Source organism: Elephantulus edwardii, unplaced genomic scaffold (assembly GCF_000299155.1).
Source record: "Elephantulus edwardii isolate Elephantulus edwardi_28Jun2011 unplaced genomic scaffold, EleEdw1.0 scaffold00004, whole genome shotgun sequence".
Lineage (NCBI taxonomy): Eukaryota > Metazoa > Chordata > Mammalia > Macroscelidea > Macroscelididae > Elephantulus > Elephantulus edwardii.
The window spans coordinates 37,512,372-37,527,514 of record NW_006399754.1 but is presented as its reverse complement, the minus strand read 5'-3'; positions in this window follow the sequence as shown (position 1 = coordinate 37,527,514).

Below are 15,143 nucleotides of genomic sequence, written 5' to 3'. Positions count from 1 at the left end.
AAAATATCTTCCATTGTCCAACCCATGATCTGACAGGTGTATCTTAAGCTTTCTTGGCTTCTGTGATTCCAAAAACGTCGACTGCTGACATTAGAAGGCTTAGTTCTAATTTTTATGGGGTGCCATAATGTGATACGTAAAAGATTAATGAACTTGACTTGCATTTTTGAACTGGTATTGTAAGAGAATTATCTAAAGGACAGGAGTCAGATGTCTGGACAGTGTCAATGATTGTCATAATACTGTTTCCCTTTAGAGAGCTTTTCCCTGGGCACCATCCAGTTCTTCTGGTCTTGTGGTAAAGCAGGTAGTTGTCCATTGGTACAATTAGTTGTACTTGGCATTTCCTTCTCTGATTCCTACCTCTCTGCCTTCTGCCGACACAGGTGAATAGAGACTATGTTAGATGGCTGTTTGCAACCTTTTACAATCCCAGACTCTGCAAAAGCACAAGTCCATAAAACAGAAGCACCAAACTATTGTTCAGCGTAATTAGTAGGGAGGTCTGTTGTGGGCACTGTGCGAGCTCTTTATGTGGGGCCCAAGGGGCAATAGCCACTCCAAAGGTGAAGTGGACAGCTGAGAGGACGGGGAGTCCATGTGGCTGAAGGAGGGGGGCACAGCTGAGGAAAAGAGAGTGAGAGTAACTGTACAACACAGAGACCCAAACCAGTACCACTGAGTGCTGAACTGGTATGTGTTCTCCCATGTATGTTCTCAACAATAACAAGAGAAAAGAAGTTATATGTCCAAACTGTAGACAAATAGATATATATCTCCATATTATAGATCCATATTGTTCCCCTTCCCAAAAAGGGTGACAGAAGACACTGTGGAAATTATTGAACAGTATCATTACTATCACATGCAAATAAAATCTTGCTGAAGATTATTGATATACAGCTAGAACATTGCATCGACAAGGAATTTCCAGAGATTCAGGCTGGATTCTGAAAAGGCGGTGGCACAAGGTATATTCTTATTGATGGTGTATGAATTGTGCCTGAAAGTAGAAAACACAAGAAAGATATGTAGTTGTATTTTATTGATTATGCAAAGATGTTTGACTGTGTGGACCATAGCAAATTATAGCTAACATTGAGAAGAATAGAAATCCTAGAACACTAATACTGCTCATAAGAATCCACTAGACTAAGAAGTCATTATCCGAACACAACTAGGGCGCAGTGCATGGTTTAAAATCAGGGACAGTACACATCAGGGTTGAATCCTTTCTCCATACCTATATAGTCTGTATGCTGAGTAAATAATTTGAGAAACTGGATTATATGAAGAAGAATGTTGCATCAGTGTTGGAGGAAGACTCATTAACAACTTCTATGCACATGACACAACTTTGTAGATATTGAAAAAGACCTGAAGCACTTTCTACAGAAGATCAAAAACTATAATTTTCAATACAAATTACATCTCAGCACCAAGAAAACAAATATACTCAGCACTGGACCAATAGGCAACATCGTGATAGATGGAAAAAAGATTAAAATTGTCATCAATTTGTTTTACTTGGATACACAGCCAACAGCCATGACAGCAGCAGTCAAGAAGTCAAAAGATCTGTTGCAATGGGGAATCTGCTGTCAAGGACCTCTCCAAAGGACCAAAGAGCAAGGGTGTTAGTTTAAAGACTACGGTGTGCCTGATCCAAGTCTTGGTATTATCAATTGCTTTCTATGTATCCCAAAGTTAGACAATGAGTAAAGAAGATGGAAGGCGAATTGATGCTTTTGAATTATGGTGATAACATAGAGTGTTAAATATCCCATGAACTTCCCAACAAAGCAAATAAATTCTGTTTTGAAAGCACTACCACAGTGTGTCCCTTAGAGACAAGGATGGTGAAACTTTGTGTCACTTACTTTGGGCACATTTTCCAAGAAAAACCAATCCTCAGAGAGAGACACCATGCTATGGAAAGTGGTGGTTCAGAGAAAGAGGAAGCTGTAACAATGGCTGGAGTGTATTAGTGATGTGAGGATGGCACAGGAATGGCAAGGCGTACATCTGTGGTTCATAGGGTCATTGTGCCAACTTAACAGCTTCCTCCTCCTCCTCTTCTTTCTTCTCCTCCTCCTTCTCCTTCTCCTCCTCCTCTTTCGTCTCCTCCTTCTCTTCCACCACCAGCACCAGCACCACCCCCCCACACCCCCTACCCCACACACATTGAATCATGGCCAAAGAGTGAGAACTGACTCCTAGCTGCCCTCCAGTGGGTTTTCAGAGGCTGTAAATAAAGGGGAAGCGGGCGTCTCTTCTCTCTCTTGGAGGGGCTGGGGAGTTAGAACTTCTGGAGAGGTACTGCCTTTAGGGAAGCAGCACAATTCCCTGGAGGTTAAGCCCTCAAAGTCCTTTGTAGAGTGCAGCCTTGTGTAAGCATATCTATGGGCATGAGGAAACGAGAGCATAATGGGACTTATTTGTTGTGATGCTGGCCACTTTCCTGGTTGGAACCGAGCTTGCAGAACTTTTGGGCATGCTTGTAGCATGTGGGACATCCCAGCCTCAGGACCTTGGTGGTGTAAGGACAGAGACAGAGATGGAGCCCTTTGAGGAAGGCGCTGCCCAGAGGAGAGTGTGGAGAATCATTTTAAATGGGGGAGTGGAGCCCAGTAACAGCGTCTTAGAACTCAAACAGGGATCTCTGGCTTGATGGGGCCCAGCCAGGGGACCTGGAAGATTCTTAGCAGGTTAGTGAAGTGGCTGACACAAGGAAGTAGAGAAAGGAACATGTCAGGGTGCCAGATGGAGCCCTGTACCTGAAGCACATTGGCAACCAGCGACCGTGGGTGATGTGCGGCCGAGTGCCAAACTGTGCTCAAGCTCTGCTCTTTGATTTCACAACGATTTATTTATTATACCACCACCCTCATTATCTAAAACAGAACACTACAATTTTATGCGCCATCTGCGAGCTCCAAATGGTCATCATTACCACAGCCAGTGCTCACAAAAGGTGATGTGCTAAAAATAGGTGTGAGCCTGTCAGCAGGCTGGTTGTCTTTGCAAGGAGATGACATTTGCAGGAAGGCCGGCTGCATTTCTGTGCTGCCTTCCACAGGATTCTGCATTGGACTGAGGGTATGAAATGGCAAAGACATGCTCTCTCACAGTAAACATAAAAACCCAGCTCACAGTGACCCTGCAGCACAGAACAGAGCTGCCCAGGAAGTGTCCAAGGTCATGATTGTTTATGGAGGAAGACAACTTCATCTGTATTCCAGGGAGGTGCTGGTGGGTCGGAACTGCTTTTCAGTTAACAGTACAATGATTAATCACCTGTGCCAATTAAATATCTACAAGCTTAATGTTTTTACAAATGGTGGGATAGCAGTTAGAAAGAATGAGACCATGTCAGAACCAAACTGTGTGAGGAAGAAGTGTGGGTACTTAGTACAGGAATGCTTGTGAAAGCTGGAACCTGGAAAACAGAAATCTTTTACAGAGGAAAAGTCAAGTATTTCCCACTAAACTGAGCCATAGAGAAATGAGAACTCACAAGTGGCAAAGCTAGAAAGCTGGGGAGGTAAGGACCAGCTAGGTAGCCAATTGGGTAGGAGGTATAGATCAACAGTAATCAATTACATAAAATGCAATGTATATGAATGAAACATAATGGAAATGAAAGATTGTATAAAACAAAATGCATTTGAATTAATGCATGTAAAGCAATTTTTAAAAAGGCAATCCAAGTCCTGAGCCAGTGGTTGTGAAGCTGGGTTGGCTCACAGTCACCCCATGTGTCAGAGAAGAGCTGAGCTTTGTGGGGTCTGAGCATTCAGCAGGCGACTGCTGGCTGGCTGCCTTCCAAGTGGGCAGAACCAAGGCCCACACTCTCAGTTGGTAGCTGAGTGAATAATTTTTTGCATCACCCAGGAACTCTGCGTGAGGGACTGGAATGCAGCAAAATACAGAACAGAATTCCAAATTTTGTTCTTGTTCAGACTTTAGAAGCAATGCAGGCTGAACATATCCTCATAACTATTTCCTTGAGATAATCTTTAACCCCAAAACAGATCCTGAATTCTTCCTGCAAACAAAAAATAGTTTTGCTTAACTGGTAAAAAAAAAAAGTCTGTCTATATGGGATCTAATTGACAACATAACTGGAAAGGTGAGAGAGGGACCATGGGGGACACTGAGATCAGGGTAATGGACAGGAACACGTTGAAAAAGGAGGGGATGAATGGGTACATAAGTTGAAGAACAACATTGATGCCACTGAACTGTATACCTAGAAATTAGTTGAATGTTCAGTTGTGGATATTCTCAACACCACCATAAAATACGTTATTCAAAACATGTAAAGCAAAATGTATATAAACTTTGTAAGCAAACCAATTTAAAAAAAGTAAACTAGAATGTATATGAATGAATGTATGAAACACAATGTAAGTGAAAGCTTGCATAAAACACCATGTATATGAATGAAATATAATGTAAAGAAATTACTATATGAAAACACAAAATAATTATGTGCAACAAATCAATTAAAAATGTGGAAGGGAATGGAAAAAATGTATGATATAAATGAACACTGGCTATTAGAATTAATTTAGATTTAGGAAGCCAATGATTCCACCTTTGGCCAGTACTGGATTTGACATACTAAATAAAAAGATTGGCCCTTGAGATGAGCTTGTTGAAAATAGAATTGGTAGTGGAGGTTGAGACTTGCTTTGAACGTGTAGATTACCTGTGGTAGGATTGTCATTTTCACAATATCCATGAGCAAGGGAAATTCTTCCATTTCTTCAGGTCTCTCTTTGTTTCTTGTAGTAATTATTTCATCATTTTCTTTGAATAAGTCTTTTGTGTTTCTAGTTAGATTTACTCACAAGTATTTAATCTTGAGATTAGCTATCATGATGGACATTGTTTTTCTTAGCTCAAGTTCTATAATCTCTTTGTCACTGTAGAGAAAGCCAATTGATTTTTGTATGTTGATCTTGTATCCTGCCACTTTGATGAACTGGTCAATTATGTCCAGTAGTTTTCTTGCTGAATCTTTAGTGTTTTCTAAGTATACTATCATATCATCTTCATTTAGAGATAATTTTATTTCCTCTTTGCCAATTTGGATGCTTCTTATTTCCTTCTCTTGTCTCATTGCTACCGCTAAGACTTCTAATACAAATTGAATAGAAGAGGTGATAGTGGGCATCCTTGCCTAGTTCCTGTTCTCAAGGGGAATGCCTTTAACTTCCCTCCATTTAGAAAAATGTTAGTTCTTGGGTTTGTGTATATACTTTTTACCACGTTGAAGAAATTCCCTTCTTTTTCTATTTTGTTGAGGATTTTAATCAGCAAAGTGTGTTGTGTTTGGTCAAAGGCCTTTTCTGCATCAATTGACAGACTTATATGGTTCTTGTTCTTTTATTTGTTAATGTGATGAATTACACTGATTGCTTATCTTATGTTGAACCATCCTTGCATACCAGTTATGAATCCACACTTGGTCATGGTGAATTTTTTTTTTTTTGATGTATCATTGGATTCTATTGGCCAGGATTTTATTCATGATATTTGCATCTATGATTATGAGAGATATTGGCCTATAGTTTTCTATTTTGGTAGCATCTTTACCTGGTTTTGGTATCAAGGATACATTAGGTTCATAGGATGAATCTGGGAGAATTCCATCTTTTTCTGTTTTCTGAAATAGTTTATGTAGAATTGATGACTGTTCTTCTTTGAATGTTTGATAAAATTCACTTGTAAAATCATCTGGTCCATGCCTTTTTTTGACTGGAAGTTGTTTTATTACCTTTTCAATTTCTTCTTTTGTAATGGATCTGTTCAGGTGTTCGTTCAATTTCCATTTGTGTCAGCTTAGGTGGGTTGTGAGCTTCTAAGTATTTGTCTATTTCCTCTAGGTTTTCATATTTGTTTGAGAATAATTTTTCATAATATTCCATTGTTAACCTTTTTATTTTATTTGGTTCCATTGTGACATTGCCCACTTCATCCTTTATTCAGATTATTTATGTCTTTTCTTTCTATTCTTTTGTTAGTTTTGCTAGTGGCTTGTTGATTTTATTGACCTTTCGAAGAATCAACTCCTAGTTTTATTGATGGTTTCAGCATTTGAACAGATTTGTGGACCTACATTGGACTTTTGATGGAAGATATTCACATTTGAAAGAAGGGGAAACAGGAAAGGAGAAAAGGGAAAAGAAAAAAAAAAGCAAAGGAAGAGACTGACTTTTCATACCTGGAATGAGCTTCCTGGCTTCTGAGGCAGGGTAACATTGATGTCCATCAGAGCCCACCTCCAACTCTGGAGGCTGGAGTATGGTCACTCACAGAGCTCACCTGGATCCACAGGAGGGAACGTGGGAGGAATACGACAATGGAGAGACGGGCTGAGCTTAGACATGTTCCTTTAGCCCTGCCCACCTCCTGTGCACAGAAGCATGATGATCAGGGAAGGAGTGTGGACTTGAGGAGCAGGCGGCTGTGAGGACCCCTGGCTTGCTGACTTGACTTGGCCCCATGTGGGGGAGGGACTGAGTGAGGAGTCTGGAATGCAGAGAGAAGTGTGGATTTCCCGAGTTGCAGCTGATGCCCATTTGAATTTAGCCACAGATGGCTGGGATGAGTTGATCAGAGTTCAACTGCATGAGGAGAACATAGCCATACAGTGAACTAGGGTTGATTGCTGCAAACTGATGGCCTGCTCTGGACTAGATGATGCTTATGGATGTAGATGCTCAAAGTTTCCAAGTTGAACAGAGGACCCTTCAGCAAAAGGGACGTGCTTGCTTCCTCAGGGTTTCCTAGGGATAGGCAGATCAGAAAATAGTTCTCTAAAGCGGGGATGTTAGAGCACGAGGCATGAGCAGCTGGCTTACACACTTTCACAAAAGCAGTCACCAGGAGGAAGACTTAAGAGGGGAAAAGGCCTATAACATTAATGAATGAAATAAAATGTAAATTAAAGGCTATAAACACAATACACATACATGAAACACAATGATTATGAACGATAAAAGTATTAAAATAATTAAGGAAAAAACCCCCAATACACCTGTGCAACCAAACCTCATCACACTGAAGATGCCCCTGATTGAAAAGGCAGCACTTTCCTTTCTCTCATTCGGAATGTCTTTATTGTGATGTGAGTGAAATTGACAAAGCATAGTGTCTGGTCCCTTCTTGCCTCCCAGCCTTTCACTCACATTATTTTCTTCACTCACTGATGTTTCTTAACACTAAATGGGAAACCAAGAACAATGCTTCTATCTGACTGAAGTTTTAAAAAATTTATGCTTCATACATTCTGACATGCTCTTTTGGATGTATTTAACATTTTTTTTCATTATATATCACTTTTTCTTTTAAGAAGGAAAATAGAAATGGGACTTTGATTAATGCATTCCTAAAACTTCCTCCTACAAGCCATCTGCCAGTATGTTCTACTTGCTAGCATGTGGTTGGTGTGATACAGGATTTCACAGACTTATAGGACCCTCTGGGGCAGGTGTCATGGAGCTTCCAGACTGAGATAACTAGATACAAAGGTCTGGTGATTCATTTCTTGAAATGGCCAGTGGGGATTCTATGGGTTCCAGTAAAACATTGTCTGCTTTAGTGATGGAAGATGAATCTCTACCTGGAAAGAACTCAAAATATGCAGTGACCTCAATAATGGACTCTGGAATATACCAGTGACCATGAGGATAGGACAGGCCAGTGACCATGAAGATGGACACTGGAACCTACCAGTGACTACAGGATGGACTCTGGAACCTGCCAGTGACACAGGAATGGACTCTGGAATCTACCATTGACCACAGGGGTGGATTCTGGGATCTACCATTGACCACAGGGGTGGACTCTGGAATCTACCATTGACCACTCTGGAACACACCAGTGACCACAGAGACGGCACAGGGGTGGGTGGCCATCTGTGCTGGTGTGCATGGAGTTACTATGAGTTAGAGTTCTTTCACGTGTTCAGACAGCGTCTCAGGAAGCATTCAAAGTCAAACTCTTCCTGCACCAGCTTACTGTTCTGGAACTCTGATGAAATGAGCAGGTTTCCGTCTGCTCAGCTGCCAGTCTCGTACTTTTTGAGTAAGTGGTTGTGTGTCTACAATACTTTTGAGAAAATGTTTTAATCTTTAATTTTGTCCTTAAAGATGAAGTATAGATCCCATCTTTTGATCATTGGCAATTTTGCACAGTGTCACAGCGATAAATCATTTTGTGAGGAAACTTAAACTTGTGATTTTGATTTCTGGTTTCATAGTGTTGGACATAATCTCAAGAATGTCTAAGAATCCTAGTGCTATGTAAAGTAGGCCAATCACATCAGGACAAGTGTCATATGACCCTGCTTTGATGGGAAGACAAAGTCAGGTCAGTACGTACCAGGCAGTCTCCAGTGGTGAGCACCAGGGGTGGGTGGTAGTTCATTCTGCAGATTGTGAGGCCTGTTTTTACAGGAGATGAGAAAAGTGGTGCAGAATGTGGGTGTGATGAGCATGTTGTTGTTGTTGTTATGTGCCGTTGAGTCGTTTGCGACTCATAGCGACCCTATGCACAACAGTCCTAAACCCTGCTCTATCCTGCACCAACTGCACTGCCTCTGACACACCCATCCCGATTACCCCAGTCAGTGAATCAATCCATCTCATAGAGGGTCTTCCCCTTACATGATGCTGCAGAGAAGTGTGCAAGGGAAAAGGAGATTTGTACTACAGAACACAGCACATATAGGTTGGCAACAACCAAAACAATGAATGTTCACATGTACAGGTGAGTGGTCACATATGGATGGACAGGCTCAGGTGTGTACAAGTGTGCACAGACAGAAATCTCTATCTGTGTTTGTTCAGATATAGATGTGTGCGTGCACTTATAGAAGTGACATGCACAGATACTTTTCAGACAAGGTCAGCATTGGTGAGAACAGACTTCTGGGTTGGAAACCTTAAGTCCTTAATCTCAGGACAATTCAGTCAATTGGCAGAATATAGCTCACAGCATTTGGGTTCTTCCACCTAGTGAGGAGAGGGCTATTCCTGGCTTTAAAAATTTATGACAAGTGATCTAAAATACAATTATCATTCTCTGTTCACCTGGAAAAATCCAAGCTCATTGCCATCAAGTCAGAACTGAGTCCCAGCTGAGCCTCCAATATGTTTACAGGAAGCTGTAAATCTTTTTTCTACATAGCCTTTGGTGGATTCAAACTTCCAGGGAGGCCCTGCCTTCCGTTAGCAATAAAAAAAAATATCTGTGTTATGCAGATGGCGCAACCTTGCTTGCAGTGAAGAAGACTTGCACTGCTTGCAAGAGATAAAAGATTACAGCTTTCAATGTAGATTACTCCTCAACATGAAAAAAAAGCAAAATTCCTTAACGCTGGACCAATATACATTTCATGATAGATGGAGAAAAAATTGAATTTGCCTATGATTTCATTTTACTTGGGTCTACAAGCAGCCCCCAGTGTAGCAGCAGTTAAGAACTCAAAAGATGAGTTGCGTTGGGGAAATCTGTGTCAAAGACCTCTTCATAGTAGTAAAAAGCAAGGATGTCAGTTTAAAGAGTTAAGATGCACCCAATCCAAGTCATGATCTTTTCAATTGCTTCTGATGCATCTGAAAGTTGGACAATGATCAAAAGACCGAAGAATTAATTGATGCCTTTGAGTTGTGGTGTTGGTGAAGAGTATTGAGTCCACCATGGACTGGCAAAGAACAAATAAATTTGTCTTGGAAAAAATGCAGCCAGGGTACCCTGCTCCCTAGAGGCGAGGAAAGTGGAACTTGGTCTCACAGACTCCAGATTGCTGTGAGTTGAGGTCAGTCTTTGGAAAAATAGATCGTGCTGGGAAAGGTGGGGCTTAAAGAAGAGAGGAAGCCTGTCAACCAGATGGATTGGCACAGTGAGTGCAGCAATGGGCTCGCGTACAGCAGAGATGTTGAGGACGGTGCAGAACAGAGCCACGTCCAGGTCTGTTGGCCATGGAGTTGCTTGGTATCCGACTTGATGGCACCTAACAACATAGCAGCTCATGTGAAGCTTTGGAGAAAGAAGGAAACCAGTGCTTCCAAAAAAGAAGCTGTTCACAGGGCCAATACCCTCTGCAAATGGGGCCTCGTCTACCCTGAGACCCACTGCTACTTTTGGGCATTTAAATCAGGCTCATGGACAGATGGTCCTGGCGGAAATGAGAAAAATATACGGCAAAGTTCAAATTCTTAAAAAGCCCAGACTTACCAGATCATTTAAGATTAGAAGTCTTTCCAAAACTATTCCCCTAAAATATTCTTTAAATGCTAACTCAAAGCCATACCCTTAGACTCTAGTTTTGTAAAATAACAGAATAGCTCACAAAATGAAGGGTGTTATCAGTGGCTAAGTACCGTTAATCAACCATCCACAGGAGACCAACAGGCCGATGTTGTTGTGAGGTGCTGTCCAGTCATAGAAGACTCACAGCAACACTGTGAACGAAATACCTGAACACTTGCATAACTTTCATTGTTTCTCCAAGTTCATACGGTTTCTGGAGGCAAGCTATTTCAGAAGTGGATGCAACTCCTGCTTCCAAGCTTGTTTTAATTGGGCAGCTCCACCAAACACTGTCCACCATGGGTGACCATTATCACATTTGACATATCAGTGTCACAGTGTTTAGCATCACAGCAACCATAAGTTACCTCTGCACAGCAAATGGACAGACCAGCGCTAAACCACTTAGAAGAATGTTTGACCAAAAAGAATTCAAACCAGGCCTGAGGGCTGCAGACCTAGGACGGGAAGTGTGTTTTTAACTAGGAGGCCGAATACAATCAACTCACACTCAAAAGCAAGTCAACATTCCACCCGAATCCTCACCAGAACCAGAAGACAAACTTCTCTAGAATCATCCACTCCAGGAGACTTGCAACCTGGATTCTAGCCCCATATGGCTCCTCTAAAACAAAGCCTGCAGGCAGGGGGAGGGAAGCGAGAGTGCTGGAAACACGTCAACCAGACTGTGTTTAGAACAACGTTGAAGTATTAAGAAAAAAATCATGGGTGTTGCTAAACAACTTGCGTAGAAATTGTCATAAGCAAATTAAATTTTCTGTGCAAGTTTTCATAAAAAATAGAAGAAAATGATATTTTTAAAAAGAGAAAATAATTCTAGGGTCTCAGAGTTTCCTATGTGATTAATGCAATTTCTTTCTTTCTTAAATCACATATGCTGGAAGTTAAACAGGTTTTGTTAAAAGTAAGAAGAGTGTTCTGAGAAATGCTGGTCTTGGCAGATCCCTTTCTGTGAGGTATGAGAAAGAAGCCTATGTTGTTATAAGGTGTTGAGCTTCAGGAAATTGTTTTTTATCCCAATGCAATCTGAGAAACACAGTCCTTCTTATTACATTTCTAAAATCAATAGGGGCCTGTTAATATTTTGCTGTAGAGTTGGGGAGTGCCGCAGCTCGTCCTTCGTCAAGCTGTTGTAGTCAGGGGTCCCCTGGCTGACTCAGCCTGGTCCCCTGTTATTGCCAGTCTCTGCCAGGCCTCAACCCGCTGCTGTAACCGCTGTCAGTCCTTCTCGCTGGAGGTCGTCCTCTTTTTGCTGACCCTCTGCTCTCCCAAGCGTGAGGGTTTGTCTCCCTGAGGATTCTTGGTAACGTGTGATGTAACGGAGGTGAAGTCTTGGCTTTCTTACTTCAAATTAACTGTTGTGATTTTAAAAAGTCAAGTACATTTATGCGTTATTGATTCATTTATAGTGTCTTATCGCTTGTTTTCTCAATCAATAAGTGTTACTAATTCCCCTGTCATGCAAGTATATTGAAATTTATTACATGCTTTTGTCATCTATCAAGATGATGTATGAACTTTTTTACTTTCATCTGTTCATGATTTTTCCCCAATATTAACATTTTGAAATAAGCCCTCTTTAATCATTACACACTATTGTGTAGCAAGATTGAATTTACTGCTGTGTAAAAAATGGCATATTTGCACTGCATTTACAAGAAAGATTTATCTATGGTTTTCTTTATTTTTTTTTCCCTTTCTGTTCTTGTCCAGTTCAGATATTGGGGTTATGCCAGCTTTTTAAATTAGTGGAGAACTGTGATCTTTTCCTATTTGGGGGAATAGCTTAAATATGATAGGAGTTATCTGATCCTTGAAAGTCAGCTTTTTACTCTAGTCCACACTAAAGGGCCATTAATCCCTTCCTGCTGTCTCTCCATTCCTGCTGTTGGTGGCCCCCTGCCCCTTCTTCGCCCCCCGCCCGCCCCCTGCAGTGTGACAGCTTTCTTTCCACTTCCTTAAGATCTTTCCAATCTTCCTTTCTAGTCCTTCCTGCTTTCAGGAGCATAGTCCTGAGAGGTGTGTGTGCCTCCCAGCCACTATTTTTTTATTTTTTGTTTTATTTATTTACTTTTTAAAAATTTTATTTTATTATTCTTTTTTGTGCATGCACCGTCAAATAAGATCTGACTGGTACAGGAGGAGATTGTCCCTCCTTCTCCAGCAGAGAATCTGGTGGATTCGAACTGCACACCTCTGGGATTGCAGTGCAGCTTCTTGCCACTAGGCCACAGTCCAATCTCTTTTTAACACTTAAAATGTTTATTTCCCTGAAAAAATGTTTTCCATTTTCCTATGCAATCTATCTTGACCTAGACTTCTGGTTTAGATAAAATGTATAAGGAAAAGATAAACATGTCAGCAATTTCAGTGACTGTGTGTACAATTCACAGGCAGTGGTCACATTCTTCACGGTGGGCAGCTGTAAACGATCCTAACACCTTCTACACCAGCTTGTTGCCCAAGTCTCCAGCCCAACATTTCACCTCACTGGAATTGATTCCACATGGATAATTTCTCAGGAGAAAGCAGTGCAGAACAGAATTCACACTCTCATGGGATCCAGACTGTCTGGAGCCATTGAAACTGCATGAATTACAGACCATTGTCTTTATTTAGATAATAATCTTTAAGGCTGGAACCCAAAACTTTGCTGACATTTTTGAGTTCAACAGTAGTTTACCTTGAAGAGTAAAGTGAGGCCTGGGGCTTTTAATGTGCTCATTTTCAGAAATATTTTTTTTTTTTAAATTATGTTCTCTTTAAGAATTACTACAAGTGCTTTGAGCTGTCTGTGATTGGTGAATTGGCCCACAGTATGCTCTGTCACCTTCTTCATCCAGTTGTGTTTTTTTCTTTATACTATTATAAAAATATTTATTATTTTTTCTTTCTTGAACATTTTCTTCCCTCCCTCCCTTCCACTTTCTCACCCTGCAACACACCCCTTAATCCAGATTGTTTCCACACGTATAACGCACAGCCATGTCTTCCTTTCAGACAGTTCTTCCCCTCACCTGTGAGAATGCAGTGTTCATTATCTATCCACTCTTTTCCCATTCTTCACCTAACCCCCTCAAGTCTGTCCTATTTTATAACAGTGGTTTATTGAATGTTTGTCCTTTTGTGAGATATTTCACTCAGTTTCCTGTTCTCCGGGATCCCCCAGGTTGCACAATGTTTTATGAGTTCAATGTTTTTCACTGCTGCATAATATTCCATTGTGTGACTATACCATGATTTTTCTATCTATTTGCTTGTTGATGGGCACTTGAATTACTTCCGTCTCTTTGCTATTGTGAATAATACAGCAATAAACATGAGTGTGCATATATCTATTTGATTTGTGGCTTAGATTTCTTTAGGATATATTCCCAGTAGTGGAATTGCTGAGTGAAATTATATTTCTATTTACACCTTGTTGAGGAAGCACTAGAACACCTTCCATATTGGTTGTATCATTTTGCATTACCACCAGGAGTAAATAAGAGTTACAATCTCACCACAACATCACCAGCATTTGTTGTTTGCTCCTCTGTTGAACTTTACTGTTGTTGCTGGAGTGAGATGATATTTCATAGTTGTTTTGATTTGTATTTCTCTGATAGCTAGAGTCATTGAACATTTCTTCATGTGTTTGCTTGCTATCTGAATGTCTTCTTTGGTGGTCTATTCATATCCTATGCCCATTTTGTGATTGTATATTGTTTATCTTTTCTTGATGAGGTGCTGAAGTATTCTATAAATTTTAAACGTAAGACCCTTATCAAATATGTCATTGCCAAGTATCTTTTCCCAGTCTATGGGTTTCCTTCTTACGCTGTTGGAGAAGTTTGTTTTTTTTTATATGCACAGAGATTTGATTCTTAGAAGAGAAACAAGGTAGAAGGCATCACATTCCTTGATCTCAAATCCTACTACCCAGTCATGGTGGTGAAGACAGTGTGGTACTGGTACAGTGATAGACACATAGATCAATGGAATAGAATTGAGGACCCAGAATTCAGCTCATCTACCTGTGGTCAACTGACCTTAGACAAGGAGATGAAATCAGTTAAGTGGGAAAATGACAAGCTCTTTAACAAATGGTGTCGGCAAAACTGGAAAATCATCTGCAGGAAACTTAAGTAAGACTCACACCTCACACCATACACACAACCCAACTCAAGACAGATCATGGACCTGGGAGTAAAACCAAAGATTATAAAATCCATCAGAGAAAAGCCAGGAGCCCTAAAGCCCTAAACCATAGTATGAACAAGCTTCCAAGCATAATGAAAACCATACAACCAAGAGAATAAAGTGATGAATTGAGATGAATGAGACTCTCTGTGATTCATTCCATTTTTTTGATGTTGAGGTCAGAGAGTGGAGTCTCCAGTATTTACTAAGTACAGTGGTTCCTAAATGCTCAAGCATGAAGACTTCATCTAAATAACTAAAAACCTTGTCAACGTCTCACTACGAGGAAGCCATATTTCAGCACTTATTGTGCTGTGGTCAGAATGGCTTCCTTTGGCGTTTGTCTTTGACTTTCACAACCCGGCAGGATGAAAACATGCATAAAGGGTGTGTAGACTATTAAGGAGGGATTAGACAGCTTTACTATCCTGCTTGGCTTCACCTCAGCAAGTTTAGAGGCAGAAAGTGGGACTCATACGACCAGTAGGAAAGCAGCAGAGAATGCAGCATGCATACCTCAGGACTACAGAGAATGCAGTGTTCACACCTCAGGATCACAGAGAATGTAGCATGCACACCTCAGGACCACAGGGAATGCAGCATGCACACCTCAG